General features: G+C 41.5%; 1 protein-coding gene across 3 annotated transcripts in view; it reads left to right on the plus strand.

Annotated features, from left to right (window-relative positions):
* Positions 1–14743, plus strand: part of CCDC126 (coiled-coil domain containing 126) — a 48667-nt gene that overhangs the window by 14942 nt on the left and 18982 nt on the right. For 2 of the 3 annotated variants that reach the window (XM_037509203.2, XM_054692424.1), the window contains exons 2-3: positions 7121–7568; positions 7938–8018. The gene's annotated coding sequence lies outside the window, so the exon portion shown is untranslated. Of the gene's footprint in view, positions 1–7120; positions 7569–7937; positions 8019–13825; positions 13909–14743 lie in introns of all 3 variants that reach the window. The other variant, XM_054692425.1, reaches the window with a different exon arrangement.

Genomic DNA, 14743 nt, shown 5'->3' on the forward strand with positions numbered 1-14743 from the left:
TTATACAAGAGCTGGGGTACAGGCCAGAGGTGCGGGAGGGTGAGAGAATTCATCAGAGCCAGAGGGAGAGCAGAATAGGCAGACTGACAAAGTACACTGCTGACAGGAGCAGTGGGCAGCAGGAGAGGTCTGTTGCGCCATGTGGGACCCTCGCCGGCGGCCGGGCATCGAACTGGCGCTGCAGAGGCTGTGGGCAGCTTTGCAGCCCAGCGCTCAACTGCTGTGCCACCAGGGGAGGCCCAATACCCAAACATTTTTGATGAATGGGCAAACTAAGACATAACCAAAGGACAAAGACTGAATCCTTGAGGTTTATTAAATGCAGTTATGAAAAGTTTAATCCATTTACTCTAATTTAAAATATTTGGAGACTTTACTTTCTAAATGTACCTCCTTACATTAAAAAATGTATAGTAATGAGTTTTGAGTGCAGTAGTACTCATTATTTCTTTACATGGGGTAATTATACTGAATTTTATAATAATGAACAAAATGTTGGTAATTTTGAGTGTGATCATGACATTGAGTCTGCCAGGAAAGATAATGATTGTTGTGACATTGATCATTTGAAGGCTTGTCTTTTTGGATTTTTTTTTCTGGGTATTTTATTGATTTATTTTTTTAAAAGATTTATTTTTATTTACTTATGCATAGAAGAATGGGGTATAGGCCAGAGGTGAGGGGTGGTGGTGAGAGGATTCACCAGAGACAGAGTGGGAAGCAGAACAGGCTGAGCTATTGAAATACACTGCTGAGGGGAGCAGTGGGCGACACAGGTGAGGTCTGCTGCACCATGTTGGTTAGCTCCCTGGCCAGGGATCAAACTCTTGCTGCAGTGCTCCCTTTCACCACAGGGAGACAGCTTGATAGTGCTGAGACTTTCACCCCAGGGAGAAATAGCTTGATAGTGCAGAGATAGCTTGATAGTGCTGAGACTTTCACCCCAGGGAGAAATACAGCGCCACCAGGGAGGCCCTGTTCTCGGTGTTTTAATGACTATGATCTACTTTCTCTAATGAATGCCCAAAATTGAATTGGGCAAGATATGATGAGCTCCCACCATAGGGAGAGAGAATTAAAATATCTTGTCTTGGCCTAAGTCTTTATTATATTTTTGATTAGAAAATTTTCCTGTTGTAAGCAACCCCCTCCCACATTTTCAAACACCAAAGATGACAGGTCAAGCTCTGTCTTCTCCTAGCCTGTCAGAATCCCCAAGAACTAAACCCTTTGGACCACTATGTAGAAAAAATAGAACTATCCATGAAGGGTGAGTCAAATGCGGGACACAGATCATGATTAGGAGGAACAGAGATTCTGTTAACTTGAATGTACCATTTACAGCCCAATGAAGGCACTTTTGGTTTTAAGCCTTCTCGACAGTGTCCTCCCTCAGGGAGTCTCTCTTCATTTCTAACCTGTCTTCTCCCCATTTCAAACTCTCAGAAGAGAGCCACCATTTCCCCATAGATTTAGTACAGAGTTCTTTTCATGGTCTCAGCAAATCTCAGCAATACTTCAGGCTTGCACTGTGTTGTGCTCTGCCTTATAAATAAGAGAAGTAAGGTACTCCAATTTCTTCTCTCAGTTTAGTTTCTAACTCTTTTCTTCAGAGACAACGCAATTAATGACTGGAAAGGCTATTTTTCTTATTGGCATATTACTAGCCTTGTTTTTTTAATGAGTAGACTACCTTCACCCCTATTATTTTGCTGACAAGGCATTTTCCTATATGGAGCCTGGTACTAGTTGGTGATGGTTTTTGGAGTGGCTTTAACTCTGATTAAGTTTATTTGAGCAGCTGATTACACTCTTATGATTCTAGGTGTCTCTTTGACAGATGAGTGGGAAGAGTTTGCCAATACATCCCACTTCATCTAAAAAAATGGTTTCCCAGTTGCAAAGTACTATAAAAGGTAGTAATTATAATTATTATTGTTAAAATCTCTTGAAACTCCCTAATTAATTTATTCTTTATCTACCAAGATATGCAATAGAATGGATATGATAAATCTTGAAAACAGTCTAAGATGAATCTTCTGGTAGGTAAAAAAAATCAGACAATACTTATTAAATATATAAGGTGTCCAGAAATTTGTGTTTGAGGTCAGTAGAAAGATTCATGCATTCACCATTTATTGAGTGCCTTTCACTGTGTATAGAAACAATGGATAGTAAGTTGTTTAAAATTTAATCTAGGAGATTGTTTTAACATACATAAACTTAGATAAGACAGTGTTTCATAGACAAATACATAACCATTTCCCCATCTTAAAAACTTTGCATGACTCTTCAAATTAAGTAAAGATTCCTTAACTTGGCATTTGAGTTCTTCGTCTGTCCTACTTATGGCTTTATTTTTCATACATCTCTATTATCAGCAATGTCAATAGAAGTATAATACAAAGCACATATACGATTTTATTTTTTCTTAAATATATATTTGAAAAGTAAAAAGGAACAAATTAATTTTATGTATTTAAACAAATGTATAAAATATTGTTTTTAAAAAGATTATTTATTTATGCATAGAAGAACTGGAGTGTAGGCCAGAGGTGTGGGATATAAGTGGATTCACCAGAGACAGAGTGGGAAGTAGAACAGGCAGATCTACTGAAATACACTGCTGAGGGGAGCAGCAGGCAAGACAGAAGAGGCCTGCCATACCATATGTGGGTTAGCTCTCTGGCTGGGGATTGAACTCAGGTTCTAGTGGTGATAGCTCTGAGACTTAACCCCTAGGCCACCAGGGAGGCCCTTAAAATATCATCTCAATATATCATCAATATTTAAAACTACTTGAGATAATTTAGTTTTTTGTACTAAATATTCAAAATTTAGAACAAATGCAGAGCATGTTCTCAGAAGCCACAGGTGGCTAGTGGATATGATATTGCACAGAAAGGAAACCTACACTCAGATTATTCCATGTTCATTTTTCTGTTATTTTACATTTCATTACACAACTCCACTATAAGTTCTTTATCCATTTTATTGTTGATGGAGGACGTTGTGTTATTTACAATTTTTGGCTATAACAACAGCCCTACTGTTAACATTTGTGTACATGCATTCTGATGCATGAGTATGCCTTTTTTCGTTTTTTTGATTGTCCAGTCAATGATAAGGAAACTTTGAGGGCCTCCCCTGGTGGCGCAGCGGTTGAGCGCTGGCCTGTGAAGCTGTCTGCAGCCTCTGCAGCTACGGTTTAATCCCCGGCCACCAGCGAGAGTCCCACATGGTGCGACAGACCTCTTCTGCCATGCCCGCTGCTCCCCTCAGCAGTGTACTTTGTCAGTCTGCCTGTTCTGCTCTCTGCTCTGGCTCTGGTGAATTCTCTCACCCTCCCGCACTTCTGACTGTACCCAGTGCTTGAATGAATGAATGAATGAATGAATAAATAAATAAATCTTTAAAAAAAAAAAAAGAAACTTTGAGGCCCCAGAGCCATGGGGCTTGGGCAGGAGGCCACCCTGTAGGCAGAGAAAGGGTGACCATAGGGTCTTATTTGACATTCTTTTTGGGGCACAGGTTGTTGAGGTGGCAGCAATTGTGCAGTTGACAGTGCGTGGGTGCAGGTGAGCATAACACTTGCAGCAAATCATTTTGCAGCAGCTATATTTCTGGGCCAGCGGGCGGAGGGACAGGACCGCTGGATGATGCCACCTGGAAGTGTAGCGCAAGTGCAGGGTAGATGCTTTCTGAATATTGTAGTGTGAGAGAGTGCCACCATTTTCCAGCTGTTTGCCAGAAAAAATCAGACACTGCTTTGATGTTCTCAGTGGTATCACTGGGCTTGCCTGTCAGGTTCTTCACAAAGATCTGCATCTCTGCGTCTGCATCTCTGCATCTGCTGCTCGGCCGGTTGTTGAAGAAAGAGTATGCCTTTCTTTAGGGTTAATAGCTGGAAATGACATGCTGGACCAGGTATAGGACTATTCAACTTTAGCAGATAAGGTGAAACAATTTTGCATTTATTTATTTATTTATTTATTTTTTATAGAGGCATGTTATTTATTTATTTATTTATTTTATTATTTATTTATTTATTTTGTTTTGTTTGTTTGTTTATACATGCACTGGGTACAGTCAGAAGCGCAGGAGGGTGAGAGAATTCACCAGAGCCAGAGCGGGGAGCAGAGCAGGCAGAAGGACCGAAGTACACTGCTGAGGGGAGCAGCGGGCGGCAGGAGAGGTCTGCGTGCCATGTGGGACCCTCCTCCGGTGGTCGGGGAGCAGCCAGGGATCGAACCGGCGTCGCAGAGGCTGCTGGCAGCTTCGCAACCCAGCGCTCAACCGCTGCGCCACCGGGGAGACCCCCAATTTTGTATTTATTAACTCTCTTTTGTATTATTTACTCTCACCATAGTAAAGTATGAGACTTCTCAATGCTCTTCTCCTAACCAACAATTGTAATTGTTAGTTTGTCATTTTTAGTCATTCTGATGGGTGGTATAATATTCTTATACCATGATTTGAACTTCCTATTTTTATATGTGGATGACACTTTTTCATAGTTTACTTGTCATTTGAATTTCTTCTTTAGTGAACTGCTTGTTCAAATCTTTTTTTGTAAAATCTTTTGTAAAGATTGTAGTTCTTTATGTATCCTGGATAAAAGACCTTTCTTGGTTATGCATGTTATAAATTTCTTATTCAACTTGGAGGCTGGCCTTTGAATTCTTTGAACAGTGTCATTTCATGAAACCAAGTCTTGATATTAATGTAATCAAACTTATTTAACTCTAATACTTGGTACTTTTTGTATTAGTTTTAAAGTCTGTCCCTTACACTTGAGGTCATGATGTATGCTCCTATTTCATCTTCTAAAAGCTTTATAGTTTTGGCTTTCAAATTTATGTCTATTATCTACCTGCAATTGATTTTTTAATGTAATATGAAAAGCTCAGTTTCATTCTTTTCCTTCCAAATGAAAGCTGTTTTTCCCATATTGATTATTTAGGCATTGTTATACATTGCCAGTATATCAGCATAAATCAGATTTCTATGTATGGATGAGACATCCTGAGATCTTTTTTTTTTTTAAAGATTTATTTATGCAGGGCCTCCCCTGGTGGCACAGGAGGTTGAGCGCTGCACTGTGAGGCTGTCAGCAGCCTCTTCAGTGCCGGTTCGATCCCGGCCAGCCGGCAAGGGTCCCACATGGCGCAGCAGACCTCTCCTGTCACCCTCCCGCACATCTGGCCTGTACCCCGGTTCTTGTATAAAATAAATAAATAAATCTTAAAAAAAGATTTATTTATGCATACAAGAACCGGGGTATAGGTCAGAGATGTGGGGAGAGGTGAGAAGATTCACCAGAGACAGAGTGGGGAACAGAACAGGTAGTGGATTGACTGAAATACACTGCTGAGGGGAGCAGCAGGTGAGCCAGGAGACGTCTGCTGCGCCATGTGGGTAGCTCCTTGGCCAGGGGTCGAACCCGCGTTGCAATGGCTGTGGATTGCCTCATAGGTTACATCTTAACCCCTTGCACCACCAGGGAGGCCCACATCCTGAGCTCTTTATTCTGTTTCATGGGTGTATTTGTCTAGCCTTAAGCCAATACCACACTGCCTTAATTACTATGGCTTTATATTGGAATTGTACTGGATCTAGGATGAATCTGGGGAGACTTGACATCTCTCAGTGTTTAATCTTCCAGTCCATGAACATGCTATATATCTTATTTGTTTAGGTCTTCAAAATTTTAAATGGTTTTGTCATACAGGTCTTGCACTTCTTTGTTTTATTTCTATGAAGTTGCTATTTGCTTGATATCCTTGTAAACGGTATCTTTTAAAAATAATTCTTTTTATCTGAAATATAGAAAAGTTGATTTAAAAAATATATGATTTTTGTAGTCGAGATATGAAACAATCCAAACACCCTCAATAGATGAATGGATCAGGGTGTGGTGTATATGTATATATATATATATATATATATATATATATACACACACACACACAATGGAATACTACTCAGCAATCAAAATAAATAAACTCATGCCATTCACATTAACATGGATGGAACTGGAAGGAATTATGCTAAGCAAAATAAGTCAGAAGGAAAACGATAAATACCAGATGACTTAACTTACATGCAGGATATAGAAACCAAACAAAGGATCTGGTAAAAGGCAAAACTTGCATGTTGACAATAGACCTGAGGCATACAGCAGGGGAAAGGATTGGGGGTCAGAATAGGGGTGGAAGAGCACAAGGGGCTGTGGTGATGCTTTAGGGGTGCTGTGATGGTGGGAGAATTATGGAGTTTACACTTGGGAGGTGTCAAATATTGTTCAAAAATTAGCAATGATGTAAGAAAATAAAAAAATTAAAACTATGATTTTTTTTTTTTTATAGAGGCATGTTTTTTTATTTATTTATTCATCTGTTTGTTTTGTTTATACATGCACTGGGTACAGTCAGAAGCGCGGGAGGGTGAGAGAATTCACCAGAGCCAGAGCGGGGAGCAGAGCAGGCAGAAGGACCGAAGGACACTGCTGAGGGGAGCAGCGGGCGGCAGGAGGGGTCTGCGCGCCATGTGGGACCCTCCTCTGGTGGCCGGGGAGCAGCCGGGGATCGAACCGGCACTGCAGAGGCTGCTGGCAGCTTTGCAACCCAGCGCTCAACCGCTGCGCCACCGGGGAGGGCCCTCCTTTTTGTTTTTCTTGCTTTACTCCAATGGCTAAGTACTTCAGGGGCAATAAAGGGTATTTTTTAAAAAAAGATTTATTTATGCATACAAGAGCTCCGGTGCAGGCCAGAGATGCAGTGGGTAAGAGGATTCACCAGAGACAGATTGGGGAGCAGAACAGGCAGATGTACTGAAATACATTGCTGAGGGGAACAGCAAGTGAGACAGGAGAGGTCTGCTGTGCCATGTGGGTTAGCTCCCTGGTCTGGGATCGAACTCGTTCAGCAGTGGCTGCAGATAGCTTCATAGTGCTGTGTCTTAACCCCTTGCACCACCAGGGATGCCCCGATAAAAGGTATTCTTGTCCGTAATACACTTTTAATAAGCAAAAATCCTTCTTGCCTCTAGCCAAGTGTGTTGAAATTGTTAGTTACCCTGCCGGAGGGTCAAGAGCAGGACGCCCATACGTCCCTTTCAGTTGCCTGCAGGAAGAGAAGAGAGAGACTATTCCTGCCTCAAGCGAGTCTTCCAATCCGGAAGAAAGAGCCGGTCGCCCCTCTGGTTGCCTCGCAACGGCGTCTTCCTGACCCGGTACATTTGCTGGCGGTGAGAAGCACGTGCCGCCTCTTCCGCATTGCTGGACTACATCCCCCACAATGCCGCGCGCCGCTGGCCTTGGAAGTGGGGGGAAGGGCTCCAACAGGAGGCGGAGCGGAAGCAGAGTGCGAGGGACGAGAGGAGTAGACTCCACTAGCCGGGAACCCACCTAGTCTCTGCTTCTGAGCCCCATCCTGCCTCCATCCCCACCAGGGGGTTTCCTTCGCTAGCGCAGGTCGCAGCTGACGCCAGCTAATCGGCTCTCGCTTCGCCGCCCGGCTCAGGTGCCCTTTGGTGGCTGCCACGCCGCCGAGAAACCCACGGGCAAGGTAAAGGGGAAGGGGCGAGAGGAAGGCGGGGGGAGGCGGGGAGAGGCGCCTCCGCCGGCCCGGCCCGCGCCTTCGCGGAGCTCCCCGGCTGCGGTCCCGCCTCCGCCGCGCCCCGCGGGGGCTGCTGCTGTGGGGCGCCCCCCGAGACCCGGCTCCGCCGAGGGGGCTCTTTGTCCCTGCCCCTTGGGGTCTGACAGCCACGGCCCCACAGGCTCGGCGCAGAGAACCGGACGCCGCTGGGCTGCCCGATCCGAGCGGGAGGTCTCGGTCCCGTGGCCGCTGGCGCCAGAGCGACCGTCCGGAGCTGGGGATGGAGCGCCCGGCGATTGCCGCACTCACTTTTTTTTTTTTTCCTTGTGTTTTTGACAGCTCAGCTCTGTTCTACTTGGAGAGAGAAAGTCAGATGCCCCTTTCCAACTCCCTCTTCAAAACTCAGCTCCTGGGTGACTGGTAAGGATGAACTTCAGCTGCTGTGTAGATTGTGGCTTCGACTCTCGTTAGCGGTATCCGGAGTGCCTCAGCCAGCCTGGGTTCCAATCCTGACGGTTTCACTGCCTGGCTTTGTGACCTTGGTTCGTTAAACGCTCTGAGTCTGAGTTTTCTGGCGCTCAAATGGTGCTAACAATGCATATCTTTCAGATGCTAGAGTAAATAGTACGCTTAGACCACCATTAATTTGTCATCTGATGGACAAATCCTTTGTATGATGGTTTAATTAGTTGTACTGAAGTGGTCTCTGGATGTGTGAATTTTGTGCTTTTTCTATGTATAATTACGAACTCGCTAAGTTATGTGTTCTTCACTTTCTACGTTGTTTACCTTAAACCTAAGCAAAGAATTCTTTAAGATATGCTGTCTTTTAATTTCTGTTCTCTAAATATGGCTGAGAATGTCCTTAGGAAATTGATGACTCTGCTTTTCTGTGGATCAGCTTCAGAGATACAAGGACTTAGTCACCCCACACCTCCCAGCTGGTGTCCTTTGGGGGATCCTTACAGGAGCTTATTTGTTTTGGCAGAGTAAGCATCTAGGTGTTCCGCAATGCTGACTGGGGCGTCACCATCTTTCCCTTATGTTAACTTTTCCCTCTACCTCTCTGCACAGTTGTCTACTGATTAGTAATTTTCCTTCTTAGGGATTTGTATTTCTAAGTTGTAGTTTTTGTTCCCAGCATACAATGAATGTATGCAATACCTTTTATAAGGAATGACTTGTAACATTTCATAATTTTGATGCTTCTTGAACGCTTTTCTCCTCAACTTCACTGACATAGGTGATGAGTTGTTTTTCTTCAGGAAAATCTTTATGATCTTTAGTTGAAATTAATTTTTCACTAACGTGTTTGACCTGTGGTACTTTGAATTCAAACACTGGTGCAATATATGAAATAATATGTCCTGAGTAACACTGTTTTATGAATATACAGTTACAGTGGGGAAGAGCCAGTGCGATCTGATGAATATTCTGTGCATTGTCTTTAGTGTTAGATGCATTTAAAAATATATTCATGAGGAAGAAAAGAAGAAATTATTTCATAAGGTTCACCAAGACTCAGAGAGTAAACAAGTGGAAAACTTACTGAATCCGTGGAAGATGAATTATGCACATAGAGATAGCTGATTCATTTAACATGTGGCAAAATACTCCTTTTGAAAGAATATTGATATTTCCGTGTTGGTGTTTAGTACAGGACAGAGAGTAATAATTGGAATAGGAGACCTTGGTTTTTGTCTTAGTTCTGTCACTATCTGTAACCTTAGGTTCCTTGTGGTCCTCGATTTCCTCATCTCTAAAATAGTGAATTGGACTGATTCCAAGGATTCTTCTAGCTCAGACTTTCAAACATAAGATATTTTAGTAATTTTTAATTTGGAAAAAAGTAGATGTAACTCCTTTTAGTCATTTATTTGTATCTTAGCGCCCCCCCCCACCCCACACCCTTTGAGAAAGGGGCTGTAGGGCAGAGAACTGGAAAGTTGCCACAAACAAGAATCTTTTACTGACCTTTTCATCCCTCTGGTTTCCTGTGCAAGTTTGGCATGTTTAGTTCTCTTCATCTCTATTTTTTTTTAAAAAAAATTTATTTATTTTAATATAAGAACTGGGGTACAGGCCAGATGCGTGGGAGGGTGACAGGATTCACCAGAGACAGAGAGGGGAACAGAGCAGGCAGACTGACGAAATACACTGCTGAAGGGAGCAGGGGGCAGGACAGGAGAGGTCTGCTTCGCCATGTGGGACCCTCGCCCAGCCGGCCAGGATTGAATCTGCGCTTCTGAGGCTGTGGACAGCTTCACAGTGTGGTGCTCAACCCGCTGCGCCACCAGGGAGGCCCTCTTCATTTCTGTTATGCATATCTTACTCTTAGCTTCTTTTTACCTATATTATGTCTGCTTCTTTACAATTAGTCAGTCTTCAGTTTAACTCCACTGTTTCTTTTTGTGAATTAATTTTTATCTTTAATTCCTGCCAACAAATAGCCTGATTTTCTTAGGGGTCTTTTTTTGAGACCTCAGGAAAGGTACACAGTGTCAGTCTGGTTAACTGCAGAAGGGAAGGTGAGGTCATGTGGCAGAAAACTTGATTGACTGAGAATTTGGGTATGTAAAGCTCTGTGACTGAAATATCTGGTGCTGTATAATATTTTATTTTAAAGATTTATTTATTTATGCATATAAGAGCTGGGGTACAGGCCAGAAATGCGGGGGTGACAGGATTCACCAGAGACAGAGCAGGGAACAGAATAGTCAGACTGACTGAAGTACACTCCTGAGGGGAGCAGCTGGCGAGCCAGGAGAGGTTTGCTGTGCCATGTGGGTTGCTCCCTGGCCAGCCGGGGATCAAACTCAGGCTGCAGAGGCTGTGGATTGCTTCACAGTGCGGTGCTTAACCCCTTGTGCCACCAGGGAGGCCCCTGTATAAATATTTTAGATTAAACTTCTATTGTGGCACAGTAAATGTCCTAACATTTTCTATTCTTAACCCTGCCTTACTTTACCTTTTATCTTTTGTTTTCACTCTACAGTACCATTACTCTCCTCTACCAAAAATGCCATTTAAAAATGGTCTGATATTCGGATAGTTTCACATATATGCAGAATATAGAGAAAATAAACAAAAGATCAAGAAAAATACAAAACTTGTAAGCAGACCATAGATCTGAGGTATACAGAAAGGGAGTGGGCATGAGAGGATCAAAATGGGTGGGAAGACTATGGTGATGGATCACACCTTATTCCTTGTTTTTGAAAAACACTGGAGTCCTGGACTAAGAGTTTATATGCCTCATTTTCCCCTGTTTGTTTGACACTGGTTAGTCTTTTTAATTTTTTTCTCCTCATTTTAAAATGAGGGTGCCCTCTTCACTGATTCTTTATCTTTTTCTTAGTGCTATGGTGGTAGGAGAACTATGGGGACTACACCTGAGGGAGAAATCAAATAATGTGCAAAAATGAATGACAATATAAGAAAATAAATAAATTTAAAAACTAAAAAAAAGGTTTAAAAAATCTGATATTTTGAAATATGATATTTCTGTATCTTAGCTGGAATGTTAGTGTAGCTTATTACCTTAAAGGCAGTTTGCATTTTACATCTTAGACCTGATTAGAAGTGAATGACTATGTCCTATGCTAATTTTTCCCCCCAGATATTAGTCATAGGCAATATAGAAAATATTTTAGGAATGACCTTTTCCCCTGAAATTATATTCTGATTGCCAGGTCTGCTGAGGACTTATTTCTGAGTGTTGGAGAGAACTCTGAATCTCTGAGCTGTGGTGAACATTCTGTGTCCTTTTATATTAAAGATCTCCTTTTAGGCTATCCAGTCCATAGAAGACCAATAGGTTGTGATTTTTGTAACATCTTTGGCTGAGTGAGAGTTTCTCTTGCTAGTTGCAGCTAGTTGCTATTGATAGTTACTTTAACTGTATAGCTTACAAAGCAATCCTGAATACATGCAGAAATGGGATTTGAACAAGAGATTTTTAACGTAGGTGAGCCATTCATTACTATTTTTGATGTTGTTATTACAGTGTTTGCAAAAAAGGTAAGGAAGTATTTCAAAGACGGGCAGTGTGAAATGCAGTGTTGTTAAAACTTTTTTTTTAATTTTATTTTTATATTCCCCATACAATTGCAACCCCCTTATTTTGACCCCATCCCTCCTTTCCCTGCCCCCTTCATAGTGTGTCTCTGGTTCATAGTTGTTTGTTGATGTTGTTAAAACTTTTGACTGCGCTTCATAGCAAGAGATTTTTTTTATTTCAAGACTGCATAGAAGTATCATTCTAGGGCCTCTCCGGTGGCACAGCAGTTGAGCGCCACCCTGTGAAGCTGTCTACAGCCTCTGCAGTGCCAGTTCAATCCCCGCCAGGGAGATACCGTCATGGCATGGCAGACCTCTCCTGTCTTGCCTGCTGCTCCCCTCAGCAGTGTATTCCTTCTGTCTGCCTGTTCTGCTGCCCGTTCTTGCTCTGGTAAATTCTCTCATCCTCCCGCACCACTGGCCTGTACCCCAGTTCTTGTATAAATAAATAAATTTTAAAAAAAGTATCGTTCTATGTGTGTATGTGTCTGCATGAAAAAAATATATACACACGTGTAACTGAAAGAAAAATTTCATAAAACTCTGATGGTTCCTGTTTTCTTGTTTTTTAAATAGTGCCAGTTGCAAACTATTAACTTGATTTTTATTCCTTTTTTTTGAAAAACACTGGAGTTCTGGACTAAGAGTTTGTATGCCACATTTTCCCCTATTTGTTTGACACTGGGTAGTCTTTTTACTTTTTTCTCCTCATTTTAAAATGAGCGTGTCCTATTCACTGATTCTCTATGTTTTTCTTAGTAATAATGTTGGATTAATTTGTACTGTATGTTGGATTCTATTTGTCTTTATGTTCCTGATTAAGGAGAAATCACTGAAAAATTGCTTGAATGATTTGCATGTTTGCTGTTTGGTAAATGGCGTAATAGAGTTGTTTTTTTTTTTTTAAAGATTTATTTATTTATGCATACAAGAACTGGAGTACAAGCCAGAGGTGTGGGGAGGTGAGAGGATTCACCAGAGACAGAGTGAGAAACAGAACAGGCAGAGTGACTGAAATACAAACTGTGGAGGTGAGACAGGAGAGGTCTGCTGTGCCATGTGGATAGCTCGCTGGCCTGCTGGGGATGGAACTCCTGCAGCAATGGCTGCGGATAGCTTCATAGTGATGATACCCAACCTCTTGCGCCACCAAGGAGGCCCCTCTAATGGTTTTCATTAGAAGGAAATTGGAACCACACTTTGAATTTCCTCTTCTTCCTCAGATCAGTACTACCTCCTTAGAGGGCCTTCCTTGACCTCACATTTAATGTAGACTCCTCAGATTTGCTCTCCATGTTTGAGTTTTTATTTTTTCCATAACAGTTTATCACAAGCTGAAATTAAATTGTTTTCTGTGTTTGCTTCTTTCTTGTCCCACACCTACTAAGACAAAATCTCTAAAAGAGTAGGAATCCTGTTTTGTTTCATCCTTCACAGCTCCTGTTCTGGCACATAAACTGTACTTTAGTAAGTATTATGAATGAATAAGTGAGCAAATGAATGATTAAACCAAGTGCTTTCATGCTTTAAATGAAACTGCATGTAGTAAAGGTTGTATTTGAACTTTGTGCATTCCTCCCCTGCCACCTGTCACTCCCTCCCCATTAATTCTTTTTTTCCTAGAAATGTGATTTTTCTTATCAGAGTATTTGCTGATCATTGTTGAAGGTGTCTGTTCAGAAGGCCTTGTAATTATCTTTGTTTTATTTAATATTTTTTCTATTGTAGGTTGTTTTTTTTTTGCGCCTATGTACAAAAGGAAAACAGAAACCTGTTTCATGATTTCTTAAATTAGCTTTGTAATACTTTGGTTTTGTAATACTTTGGTTTGTGTGCTAACCTGACTTTATAATACTTTGGTTTGTGTGCTAAACTGTATTTCAAACTTTAATGTGCCAAATTGATAATTTAAAGAATAGTTCAAGTTATTCATCATCAGGATTTTATGATTATTGCCCTAAACTATCTTTACCATTTTCTGGTCACACTATTTTAAAGCAAAAAAGAACAAGCCTTGTTTGATATTGCAATGCACTCAGTATTTACAATAGGACTTTCTAGTGGAGGTAAGGGGTGAATTGGGGTATAGAGGAAAGATTAGGTGGTGAGTCAGGACCTGTGTCCTGGAGCAGTACAGTTTCTGCCACTAACTGATTATCTCATTTTAGGGTAAGACTGTTAACATCTTTGGGCTTTAACATCTGAAATGTGGGGATTGGATGAGATGTCTTCTCAGGTTTTTTCAGTACAGGTATGGATGATGAAGTTGTTTTAATTATACCTCTACATTTTCATCTCTTCTGTACCTCTAGTTCCCCCTAAACATTACAGGGAGATCACATTGTTGCTGATGTTTAAAGGTGAACTATTAAGGCATCTTTTGGTGACTACTTAATGTACACTGGGCTCTGTGGGAGTTGTGGCAGCAGTCGCTAAGCATGTAGTGCTTGTCCTTGAGGGACCTGGGACTTAACAAGACAGTGCTCACACATGATTGGATGGTTTTGTGTGTAAAAATCAGTTGGAGTAAAGTAATGTGCTGTGGGAGTTAGATCACCATGGACTAGAGAAAGATAATAAGGTTTTGAAACCCTTCTGGTTAAGGTAGCTTTTAAACAGATCCCCTCGTCTTATTTTAGACTGCTTGGAAGATGAGCTATTCTCATCAACAACATGCTGTTAGGTCATCTTTAAGGACTGGGTAATTCTTCAGTGACAGTACGAATAGAATATTTCCTATTGTTCACAAATTCTGAATAGAAACATTTTCAAGCCTATAGCTTCTCCGACAGCTAATTGTTTTTGAATGAGAGCATTTAAGGAAAGATGTAAGAAAATATACTTAGTAAATTAAAAAGCACATAAATGTAGGATATCATCAGTATTATATGAGACAGTGGAAAGATTGACTTGATTAGGGGAGATGGTTTTGTGAATGATGGAAAATAAATTTGGTGATAGGGGATTAGATTATGGACAGTCATGAGAGCTAATCAGAAGAGCAATATAAGGTGACATTTAATCTTCACCTTGTACCTTTGTGAAAGTGAGGACATCAGGGCTTAGGAAGATAAAATAACATAGAA

The sequence above is a fragment of the Talpa occidentalis genome, unplaced genomic scaffold (genome assembly GCF_014898055.3).
Source record: "Talpa occidentalis isolate TD23 unplaced genomic scaffold, MPIMG_talOcc4v2.1, whole genome shotgun sequence".
In the NCBI taxonomy this organism is placed as follows: Eukaryota; Metazoa; Chordata; class Mammalia; order Eulipotyphla; family Talpidae; genus Talpa; species Talpa occidentalis.